This window comes from Amblyomma mixtum, chromosome 3, assembly GCF_055824585.1.
Source record: "Amblyomma mixtum isolate Tamu chromosome 3, ASM5582458v1, whole genome shotgun sequence".
Taxonomy (NCBI): Eukaryota; Metazoa; Arthropoda; class Arachnida; order Ixodida; family Ixodidae; genus Amblyomma; species Amblyomma mixtum.
In genome coordinates this window covers 185479145-185491523 of record NC_143014.1, presented here as the reverse complement: position 1 = coordinate 185491523, position 12379 = coordinate 185479145, and the positions used below count along the sequence as shown (strand labels likewise).

General features: G+C 48.7%; 1 pseudogene; it reads right to left on the bottom strand.

The window, feature by feature from the left end:
• Positions 1 to 269: 269 nt before the first annotated feature.
• LOC149352984 (dnaJ homolog subfamily B member 2-like) lies at positions 270 to 1070 on the bottom strand (annotated as a pseudogene).
• Between the last annotated feature and the right edge of the window lie 11309 nt (positions 1071 to 12379).

Here is a 12379-nt window from a genome sequence, read left to right as displayed (position 1 = left end):
CATGTGACCGACAGGACGAGCTTATCGAACTTGTGCACCGCGAGCAGTTGCTCGCTGCTTGCAGTCGCAACAATTTAACTTTACTCCGAATCAGAGTTGTAAAATCAGACTTGTGTCTTCAGCTAGCAATTTATTTTGTTATTCAGTTCTGGTGGCCGCCACAGTCTTTGCTACTGAGAGCTATTCCATGCCAAGCAGCTGGTCCTGCACATTTCTTGCAATACTCTGGGCCTTCGGTACCGCGCTACTTGACTCTGGTCAGAAGAAATTTAGGCAGCGCTGCTGGAGCCCTCTTCGTCGTCGGAGGGACCCGGCTGTTCGGGGAGCCGAATCTAAGGCCCTGCCGTTTCTTCTTGGTCTACCTGCATATTCTCAACGTCGTGGTTTGCGTGCGGATCGACCAGTGGCTCTACGGTGTACGAGATGAGCCGGCCATTCTCGTAACGAAGTGTGGCCGCTGAGCCGTTCTTATTGATGGTGCGGGTCTCGACCCACTTGCCGTCCACGTAGCGAACAGTGGTGACTTCTGTGACGTTTTCCGCGGCGGGTGGAGGCAAGTTGTTGGGATAGAGCTGGAAGACGTCCACCAGCGGCGCGTCCAATGCAACGGGCACGGGCACGGGCGCATGGATCGTTAGATGCTCGACGTTCATGCCGAAAGGGAAGGCCAGGCTCGGCTGTCGCCAGGGAAAAGGGTTCCTGGCAAAAGTGGGACCAGTATAGCCGCCTCCGCCGCCGAGATGCACATCACGTACCAGATTCTCGAAAGGATCAGAGATGCCGAAAAACTCGCGGAACAATTGAGTGGGATTTATGAAGGTGAATGTTGATGCTTGTTCGCCGCTGGTGCCAGCGTTACCGTACTGGTCGTAATATAGCCGCTTCGAGGGATCTGAGAGGACCTGATAGGCCTCTGATATCTCCTTGAAGCGAAATTCGGCCACGTCCCTGTTGCCTGGGTTCTTGTCCGGGTGCCATTTTAGCGCCAGCCGCCGGTAGGCGCGTTGGATCTCGTCCAGCGTCGCACTCCGCGATATCTCCAGCAGGCCGTAGTGGTCGGTGCTCGCCATGGCTGAGGGTGTCGCCGCAGGTTCCTTTGCAGCCGGGTACCACGTCTACTGAAGCCGTAATCCGCAGGACATCACAATCGGGTGCTGTGGCAGTGGCGGACGGTGGGCGGTAGACGGCTGGCTGCGGCGAACACCGGGCGGCGGACGTCGGCAGCGGCGGCGGCGGCTCTGCTGGCTATGGCGGAAGCGCGGAGGCTGTGAGGCGCATGCTCTCGTGCGCTTGTAGAAGCATCTTTCTTTTCGCAGATATCCCAAAGATGAAATATAAATGGAATGAAGGCATTCACCATTATAAATCCGAGTCAGCAGCAGCACACAGAGTCAGAACTTGACCTTAGTTAACAGCACTGGTCGACCTTTCAAACCTAGGATGACCGGAGTGACAGTGTTGCGAACAATGATGCAAACAGCATATTTTCTGGGGAGACAGCATGCAGGCCATGAAAAGCTCCGACGAAAAAAATGGCGTCCAAGAACATCAATTCGAACATGGGTCAATTACGCTCAACCTCCGAGCTGCTTGCTCAGCTCATGTGATGTCACAGTTCAGTAACGTATTCCGACCGCTGCCGTCAACGAAGAAGAAGGCGTGCGACTACCAACAACTTCAGAGAAAGATTTACCTGGAGGTCCCTCTCGCCAGGTTAGGGCTCTCGTTATCTCTGCCAGTGTTATTATCGTTCGGTGCGAGCGCCAAAGGATTAGCATTGGGTTCAATTTCTGTGATTCTCCATAATTACATAATTGCAACTGGTAGGTTGATTTGCCAGCTCCTTTAAAAGTCTTGGAGTTTTTTTTTTTTTTTGCACCAAAATGTTCTTTGTTAATTAACTTCACATATTCTTCTGTCGTTTTTCATCGATACATTTTTCAAAATTCATGCTTGCCTCCTATATGTTTTGTAATCCTAAGGAAATTTCCTTGTTTACGCCACTATACCTTGGCCAATCCCCCCATGTGGGTATGTGTCATTATAAAGAGGATGAAGATGAAGAACAACGACTCTCTAACATACTTATAACACCCTTTCGGCACTAAGCAGTGGGTCCTCTATTCAAATTGTCTTCGACGACATTTTCCCCCAAAATGCGGAACATTTGCCACCCATATTCAAAATGAATTATTAAAATATCCTTTAAGGACCCTCCTACTCACATTAAAAAAGCAACCGACGCCTCGCAATGTAACGAAAAGGCAGGTGTGGGAATATTCTGTTCTTCTGTACACTGGTCCTTTCCTCTGCGTCTTGCGGATTACATCCAGGTTTTTCAAGCAGAGTCTCTGGCAGTAGTGTTTGCTCTATAGTATGCGCCAGCCCTCTCTTTCGGCAGTGGCAGTCATTACTGATTCTTTATCTTTTCGCTCGTCCCTCGCTTCGCCGGTTGACTCTCCCATCTTAAGCACGTTGTTATCACTGCTTCCTTCACATTCAAGCGTTGTACATTTCATACGAGTACTCGGTCCTAGCAATGCGACAATAAATTAAGTTGCTAATAACCTGTCAAAGGCATCCCTCAGCGGCCCCATGTTGCCTATCTTCCCAGTTATCGGTTTCGGCGACGTACGTTATTAAGCGCACAAAACGAGTCTCTTGTAATTTTAACAGATTATCAGCACCTGACAGATATTCCTGGAACAGGAATTTTTGTCGAATTCGACCGCCTGAAGTCTCTCAGGCAAGTCTGCGCTACCATATCCCTCCTCTAAATTTCCTTCTGCATAAGTCTGGTTTGACGCTTTCTCTCCTGTGCACATTTTGCCGGGAACCCTGATCTATGATCACTTCAGTCTCTACTGCTACCGTGTCACCTCTATGAGAAGGTTTTCGGAGCAGCCTGTGCACCACCTTGGCCAGTCAGCTCTTTGACACCACCACGCTTCTGTTCAGCCACAGATTTGTTTGTTTCGCCGTTCAAAATTTCTTGCTGGATGTCATCGAATGCCTCGCTAAATCTTACATTTCCATTATCTGCATTTATTATTTCCTTTTGCATCATTTATGTTTGCGCCATAAAACCCAATATAACTAATTTTTGTTTTATTTATCATTATTCATTTTATTTTTGTTTTTGTTTTGTTTTCGGTTTATGCCCTACTTGAATGGAACCCATCGGTGTTGCACTTCCCCGTGCGTTTCATCCGCCTTTATTTATTAAAAAAAATGGGGGCCACTTAACCGTACAGGTGAACAGCAATCTGCGCATCCCGATTCTTGGCCGGTTCCCCCGTGTGGGTGTGTGCCATCTGTTGTTAGGCCAACAACAACGACAACGACTTTTTTTGCGTGAAAGCTAGTTACACTGTGAAGTTTCTTGTGCTGTTTGAATACATATTCACTAGGAGGGAGAACGGGTGTGGTGACTGGCCCTCCAGTCGGCAAACTGGTGAGGCTCCGAGACACGTTGCACAAGCCTTATGCAGTTCCTCACCGCCGAACTGGGCTACGCACGCTTGATTTCGGAAAGAAGACGATGAAGTGGTTCTACACCACAACGCCGTTCTTTAGCCTCTTTAGTTTTTTCCTAATTTACGGCATTATAATGGAGACACTGTTTCTTTTTTGGTGAAGGTGATGAAAGTGGACGCTATTGAACCTCAGTCTGGTGGGTCAGCCGCTGCCGCCCAGAGAAAACGTCTTGGCCTCCCGAATGACGCAAGCAGCCAGGCCACCGTGGTGTACTCGGCCACCAGGGATGACTCTTTGGCTGACGACGGCTTCATCAGAGTCCTAAGCAAGAAGGCCAAAACGAATATTGCGTAAAGGTGGGGACTCGTCGTCGTCGAGTACGTCCACGATCACCACGGAGCGAGGATCATCGGTATATACTGCCCTGTTTGTGCCAGAGCCGACAAACTCAACCACATCAACAGGCAAGGCACGTCTGTGTTCCTAGAGTCTCGCATCCCGGGATCTGTTGAAGATGTGAGGGTGAATCGTTTTAGGAATGTCGTTGTCATTGATGTCATGGACCGGAACACGCTTGAGCAGCTGAAAGTTTGAGCAGTATCGAAAGGCTCGGCGGCGTCAGCGTCCGTTCCCATGTCCTTCTGGGCAGCGGCACTACGGCAGGCGTCATCTACGACATCGACGTGGCCATCCGCGACTCTGACCTGCCCATTTTGATCCAACCAGCTACCGACGGTGTAGCCATACTGCAAGCTCAGCGCCTTGAGAGGACAAAGTGTATCAAGTTGACCTTCCAAGGGGACTGCATTCCAACGCACGTGTGCACGTACGTACTTTGGGCCCTTTCGGAGCGGGGTTAGGCCTTTCGTCCTGAAACCTTTCCAGTGCCGGAAATGCATGAAGATAAGACAGTAGTGTGTGCAATTTCTCCATCGTGTGCCCACGGTGTACTCAGCCACACAGCGGCGATGCTTGCCGGGCAACAGCCCTAAAGTGTGCCAATTGCCGCGGCCCTCATGATGCTGCCTCAAAAGACTGTCCTCGCCTGAAAATGGAACGGGCAATACATAAACAAATGACAAGATACAATTCCACACACATAGAAGCCGCCGCTAAGGTGCGGCGACGTCGTCGCCCTCGTCATAGGCCTTCTAAGAGTGTAGTGTCCATTGGAAAGGATCATCCAAGAATTTTCGCAGCTTATCCTCCCCCACCGCTTACCACTCTAAGGAACGGGAGCCATACGACTGGCGAGGCAGGGACGGTTGTCGCAGACGGACCTTGGCCATCCCTGCCTGAGCTACGCACACCCGCAGGGACCAAGCAGGTATTGCGCACCTAAAGTCCCGAACCTATTGGTAATCAAGCATTAGGCCCAACTCCGGTCCAAGACCACGGACCGGCAAGTGACTTGGCCATCGCTCTCGAAGCACTGCACGCCTCAATGATGAAACAGTCACTGCGTACCCAGTGTGCTGAGCTTACTGCTGGTCGGGCAGTAGGTCAGGAACCGGCCCAAGTCGCAGACGAGCAAGTAATTACAGCGCTGAAGACATTGGCGAAACCCATGCGTGTGCTGCTTTCCAGCTTGCACACGCCTGCAGCACAGTATGCACTGCAGATGCTGGATTTGTTCAATCCAGTGTCTGCATGCAGCTCTCCAATAGATGGCACAACGCATCCTCCAGCCTCATCGTTCCAAGATGAGGTCGGGATGTCTTACGTTGTCATCCACATTATTTATTTATTTATTTATTTATTTATTTATTTATTTATTTATTTATTTATTTATTTATTTATTTAGTTACAATCAGGGCCGTTAGGCGTTACAGAGGGGAGTGGGAATAACATACAAGTACAAAAAACAAAAACAGCAGCTAAAAAATTAAATGTAGTTACAGCACACACTGGTATAAAATCATTAACTAGCATTAACAAAAGGCAGCATTGCACAAAACACACCACAAAAGAAAACAGCAGCTAATAAATTAAAACAAAGTTATAGACACATACTTATATAAAATTAATTACAGCGTTACGAAATGAAGCAGTATCAGTAATTACAGCAATATTGTGGGGAACGTGATTCCAGCTGACACAAGTTCTGGGTATGAATGAATCATGAAAACACCTTGTACGACAAGGAGGGATCCAAACTTTGTGTCGGTGATCAATGCGTGCTGAAATATACGGTGGTCTTTTTAATAACTTCTCTTTAAGATAAGGATTATGATAAATTTTGTGAAAAGTGCATAATGAAGCTATTGACCTGCGATGGGAAAGAAGCGATAGGGAAAGGTTAGCTTTCATGGCAGTTACACTACTAGTACGACGATAGTTGGAAAGTATGAGAGCGGTTTTGAAGTGATTCTAAGTCAGAAACGAGAGATTCGACCCCAGGGTTCCACATCGACGAAGCATTTTCCAATTTAGAGCGGACCAATGTTTTGTAAAGTAATAGTTTTAATGAACTCGGTGTACATGAAAAATTTCTGCGAAGGTATCCAAGGATGCGGCTGGCGTTATTTATAATGTAGCAACATGAGTTTTCCGAGACAGGTTAGAAGAGACGTGAACACCCACATATTTATAAGACGACACAGTTTCAAGAGTGATGCCGTTAATGCAGTAGGTAGAGAGTGTAGTAGATAGGCGAGAAATGGGCAAATGCTTGCATTTAGTAATGTTTAGCTTCATATTCCACAGGTTACACTAATCCAGTACCTTGTTAATATCTCACTGAAAAACAGATACATCATTATCATCATTAATTTCGCGGTAAATAACACAGTCATCAGCAAAAAGACAAATGGAAGACGATATATTAGTTGCTAAGTCGTTTATATTAATGAGAATGAGGAGGGACCCAAGACCGGACCCCTGAGGCGCGCCAGAGCAAACAGGCGAGGAATCTGAATTGACGTTATTTGCTGTTACGAACTGACTTCGGTTTGAAAGAAAACAATGCAACCATGCAAGCAATGTGGAATCGATGTTAAGGCTGTTTAGTTTATGAAAAAGAAGCTCATGTGAAACCTAGAAAAATCCATAAATATAGAATCAGCATGGGACCCGCGATCTATAATGCAATGCAAGTCATTTGTGAAACATATCAGTTACGTTTCACTTGAAAACGATTTACGGAAGCCGTGTTGGGCATTACTGAAAAATAAATTGGATTCTAAAAAGTCAGCAAGATGAGAGTAGATGACATGTTCCATGATTTTACATGGAATGCTGGTAAGCGGCACAGGGCGAAAGTTATCAGGGCAATGTTTATCGCCAGACTTGTGCAGCGGAATCACCCTCCCAACTACCCATTCATTGGGAATACAGCCTGTTTCCAGAGAGTGGTCAAACAGTTTGGTAAGGATAATTGAACTGTACATCTTTGTATTAACCAGAAATTTCGAATTAATGTTATCGACGCCACAGGAGGAAGAAGTTTTAAGGTTTTCAATTATTCTCAGGATGCCAGTTGTGTCAACCATGGGAAAAGCATCCAAGACCGGACACTCCTGATTGGTAGGGCAAACATTGCCAAAAAAAAGCAGCAGCAAAAACACTATTAAGAACACTAGCACATTCATTAGGTGAAAATGCAACGCCGTCAGAATATGAAAGTAGTATTGTGGGTTTCTACGTGGACACAGGCCACCAACCACCGCGGGTTCGAGCTTCGCGCGAGCCAAGGGCCCCGATCAGCCGTCACCACACACCACTGGGACACCGATGCGGCGCACTCAACCTCCGCTGGGAGGAGAGCGATTCGCCGCAAAGAAATAGGCCTCCAAGTTCACCAAGGAGACGTTTATTCACGTCGTCCTTCAGCAGTACACACACACTCAATCGTCACCCCGTCCCGGGGGCGCGCGAGGAGCAAGGCTCCGCTGCGCGCACGAAGCGACTCGAGCAATGCGCGCCGCTAGCACGCCGCTGCAGGAGAATGTCCCCGCGGCAGTGCTGTGATCTCCCTCTCGTGTCAACCGTTGGGCCGGTTGCGAGAGAGAGTGGGCAATGAACGCAAGGTACTCCTGTCGGAGGTCGCTGGACCCCGCTGGACAGGCTCGAGCCGCTGCAGGTCGGAGGACCCGTGCGGGCGAGCCAAAAGGCGCCAATGGCAAAGGCCGTTGGGGAGCCGGGGCGGAGCTGTGGCCAAATGACAGTGATTAGTCACCTAGCCGCCTCTCCACCGCCTGAGGCGGGAGCAAGGGAAAGAGGAGAAACAACGCGGGAAGCCGCACAGCCGCGCAGAGGCAACGGCGGAAAGCCAGGATTCCCACAGTAATGACGAACTATCTTTCTTGTTCACAGTGTTCCAAAACTATATAGGGATCAGCAGAGCAGGCAAAGTACTGTTAAAGAAGGAGTCCTTAGCATTTTCCAGAGCTAATTTGTACTCAGCGGCCGCAGAAAGGTAACCATCTCATCGTTGTTGCGAATTCGATGATTTGGCCGAGCGAAACAAACGCTTTTTCTTATTGGATATTATTAAACCACGGTGATTGGCTATTACACCACAAAATTCTTAATGGCACAAATGTATTAGTAATACGTTCAACAGTGTCCCTGAACAATTCCCAGTTAGTGTGGACAGAACGCTGTGGAAAGTCTTGTAAATAATTGTTTAAGAAAAGAGCTAATTCACGATTAATGGTATCACAGTCCACCTGTTTGTAATCTCTAATGGACTTGAAGATGCTCCGGCGATTAGGAATATTAATTTTTACATCGAAATGAAGCAAGGAGTGATCACTAAGACCAGGGAAGTACGAGATTGAAGGGATAACTTCCGGCGCGTTGGTTAGCACAACGTCTAGTACATTGGAAGATGATGGTGTGACTCGAGTTGGCTTAGTAACTAGCTGCGAAAGGTTGAAGTCCAAACAGGGTCGCAAAACGTTATTGCATTCGGTAGAAAGGGGGGCGAGGATACGGCGATGTATTAGCCCACACGATAGTGGGATAATTGAAGTCACCAGCAAGAAGGATTGCCGCACCCGGATAACGTACTGACATAATGTTAAGAGCATCATGCAAATCTTCAACGAAAGTTGCACACGGAGACGGGGAACGGTAGCATATGCCCAGAATCAGTTTCTTGAAGAGAACCCGAAGTTCAACCCAAACCAATTCTAAAATGTTAGAAAGACTAATCAGTGAAGACACAATGGCCAGCAAGCAGCCTTTCTTCACAGTGGAACGTCTGCGCTGCCTGACTGCCTTGTGTTAGGGATGGAGGACTGTCGATGTGTTCTACTCAGGTCGCAGCGCTCGGCAGCCCTCAAGGTGTGCAGGCTACAGCTGCGGCGTCCTGTGACTTTCTGTGGGTGTGTCATTGCTTGTCGCGCTTGCTACGGACCGCATTGCTCTACTTCCTCTTATCCTTTTACGCCCCGCTCATCCCTCTCCCCCAGAGCAGGGTAGCCAACCGGAACATTCTTCTGGTTAACCTCCCTGCCTTTCCTCTACCACTTTTCTCTCTCGCGCTCGCGCTTAATTTCTATATACTCGGATCACGTGAAAATGCACTACCTGGCGAGTTCGACATAAAATTTCAAGTTTCACTCAAATTAGCACACGAAGTTTCTTGTGACGTCGCCGAAAGCGTTCATCGAAGAGAGCTTGGACGAACCTACCCCACTGCTACTCAAATTCGCACTTTCTAGCGCGATTCTGAGCGCTACGGCAAAGTCCGCTACAGTGACTCCCCCTTCCACTGCTTTCTCTGATGAAACCGAAACCGCTCAGTAATGGTAACAGAATCCGGCTTGAAAGAGACACACTGAACAATGGCGAGTTCTGTCTGTTTCTTTTTTCTCTCTCCCTCCTCCCACTCTTTCTATTTTTTCTTCGGGCGCTTCGTAAGCGCCACTAAGTCTTTTAGTGCGGTGTTTGCTTCCTGCTACAACGTAGCAAAGGGAATGTCTCTGTGCTTGACTTCGGGCGCCTCGTTCGCCAACCGGCAGTTCTTGGAGCGTTCAAAACGTGAACGAAAATCCGCACGAGGCTACTCGAGGGCAAACACTTTCCGAGACGGGACATGGCGCCGTGTTTTTCCTGCGCGTCCAGGAGTTCTCCAAGCCCGCCTCCGTCCGTCTTTCAGGTACCGTTGCATTCTTGCTTGGGGCTGAGTGGCATTTTCTACCTGACATCACTGCCGCTGTACTGCGCTAAAGAGTTTTCTGAGACTCGGTTACATGGGTTGGGAGCGCGACAGGTGGGCGGCGTTGATGATGAGTGATGTTTCGAGAAGCGGCGTATCCTTGAGCCGCGTCTTTCAAATACGAGCATGCAGTAAATAAGCCTTCATGCAATGTGCTACCTAACGCACGAATACTGCCCAGGGCGGTCATATTCTCTGTGTGGAAGGTGTAAAGTGGATTACCTATATTTTTAGATTCACCACACTTCCTTCATGAAAGAATAGCGGAAGTCGTCGAAACTCCCGTGGAATACCAGAACGATCAGCATGTTTGCTCGTATGACTTAGTCATGAAGATGGTTGTCTTGAAATGATTGAACCGCCTCATGTCACGCTGATGCTATCGTATATTGGCCATTTCTATCCCCGCCGGCTTGCCGAGTGGATATCTCCCCCGTAGAGGTAATATCTTCCTACAGCACTTCCATTTGGGCCCCCTAGGTGGCACACTATTTTATCGCAAGTCACCTACATTTTTATTATTATTGCATGTCCACGCTTTCCATGTGTATTTACTTTTCTGTACCAACTCACATTTGTTCCACGCCTCAAAACCGGTCTAGCCCATACCTCCCTGCACAGCTTCACTTCAAGCGCCTGGTGATCCACCTCCCTGATTTGTGCCCTACCAGAGTTAACATTGGGGGACTGTAGTCTTACACTGTTTGGTCAGAGTGCGATGTTCGGTGCTGCCGCGTCTGGCTCCTCTACACAATACATTCCTTTACACAATACAATTAATGGTGGGACGTTTTCGCCGCGCTGAACTTCGGAAGATGAGTTCGGGTCGGCCACGCATACGAGGTCTGTTGGAAAAGTATCCGACTTTATTTTTTTCTGCGAGCACCTGATGGATATGAAACAAGCGCGCTTGCACCAGCCGACCTTGAACCTTCGTGTGCATGTACGAATATTTTCGGGCCTGCAAGTAGAGTCAGTCGCTGGGACGCAGCGTTTGAGTGAGGCAGTGCACAGTGCTCTCGTCGGTTTTTTATTACAAGGAAAATGGCGGAGCGACAGGAGCAGCGCTACTGCATCAAATTTTGCCAGAAACGAGATGACAACCAAGTGGAAACTGTTCGGAATATTCAGTGCGGCTTTCGGTGAAGATGCTATGAGCAGCACACAGATTAAAGAGTGGTTCAATTGGTTTAAAGATGGCCGCACATCGATGGAGAGCGAGCCACGCTCCAGTCGGCCATCCCCATGCCGAAATGACCGGGTCATTGCCGAAGTGAACGCTGTGGTGATGCGGGACCGTCGTGTGACTATCCGAGAAATTGTGGAAGAGGTGGACATCAGCAATTTTTCTGCACATTCCATTATCCCCGAAGATTTGGCCATGGAGAGAGTTGCGGAGAAATTCGTGCCGAAGCTGCTCACGGCGGAGCAAAAGCAGCTTCGTGTGGAAGTCTCGCAGGTCATGCTAGATTCCACAAACAGTGACCCCGACTTCATAAACACCATAATCACTGGTGACGAGTCTTGGGTGTACGGGTACGACCCGGAAACCAAATCCCAGTCGTCACAGTGGAAGCATTTCATGTCACCGAGACCAAAGAAGGCCCGCCAAGTGCGCAGCAATGTCAAAGTGATGCTGACAGCTTTCTTTGACTCCCTCTGTGTGGCACACCACGAGTACGCACCCTACAGGGTCAAACAATGACCAAATAGTACTATAGGGACGTCATCCTTCGCCTACGTGATGCTGTGCGGCGCAAGAGACCGGAGTTGAGGTCAACAGGAAATTGGCGCATCCATCACGACAATGCTCCTGCACATTCCTCGCACTTGATTCAGACTTTTTTGGCGAAAAACCAGATTCCTGTAGTTCAACAGACTACTTACTCCCCTGATATGCCCCCTGCGAATTCTGGCTGTTTCCCAAAGTCAAGAGGGCATTAAAAGGAGCGCGATTTCAAACAAGAGAGGACATTATGGCTGCAACGACCGCTGAGCTTAACTCCATTCCGAAAGAGGCCTTTTCGGAATACTTCCAACAATGGCAGCACCGCTGGGAGAAGTGTGTGGAGTCCCAAGGAGACTACTTTGAAGGTAATTAGGTTTCCAACGCTCCAGTTATGCCATTTTTTTTCTTCGGCCAACGGTCGGATACTTTTCTAACAGACCTCGTATAGCGTGTGTCTGGCAGTCTTCTCGACGTCTTCGCTTGTAGAATGCGACGATGACGCAAACCTGCGCATATCGCGAATAAAAATTAAATACGCCCGTTTACTGACCGCAAGCCTGGAGCCTGCCTGTGTTTCGCAGGTGAGTCGACGAACCTGGACGTGACATTTGCATACGTTGCAGAGTGGCGGGAAGATGCGCATCTCCTTTGGCGCGGCCAGCCGGGTGCTTGACTGCCTCCGCAAGTTAAGTTGATGCATTGAAAAGTAGCTGGTCACTGATAAGCTCTCAGTTGACTGATGCGCCTTGCTGTTTCGCAAGTGGTGCCACGCGTGCTTCCGCCGAGCAGCTCAAGTGTCATGACGATGTTTTCTGACAACATAAGCGTGTTAGCCTCACAACCCTATATTCCCCAGACCGTCGAAACGTGCATCTCGCACTTACCTGAAAGCAGTCTGAATCTGGACAAAACCCTAATGCATCCTCAATGTTTATCTTCTCATTAAATTTGGCCCCGCCGCAGTGACTCAGTGGCTTTGGAATTCGGTGCATTTCGATGGAAGTGAA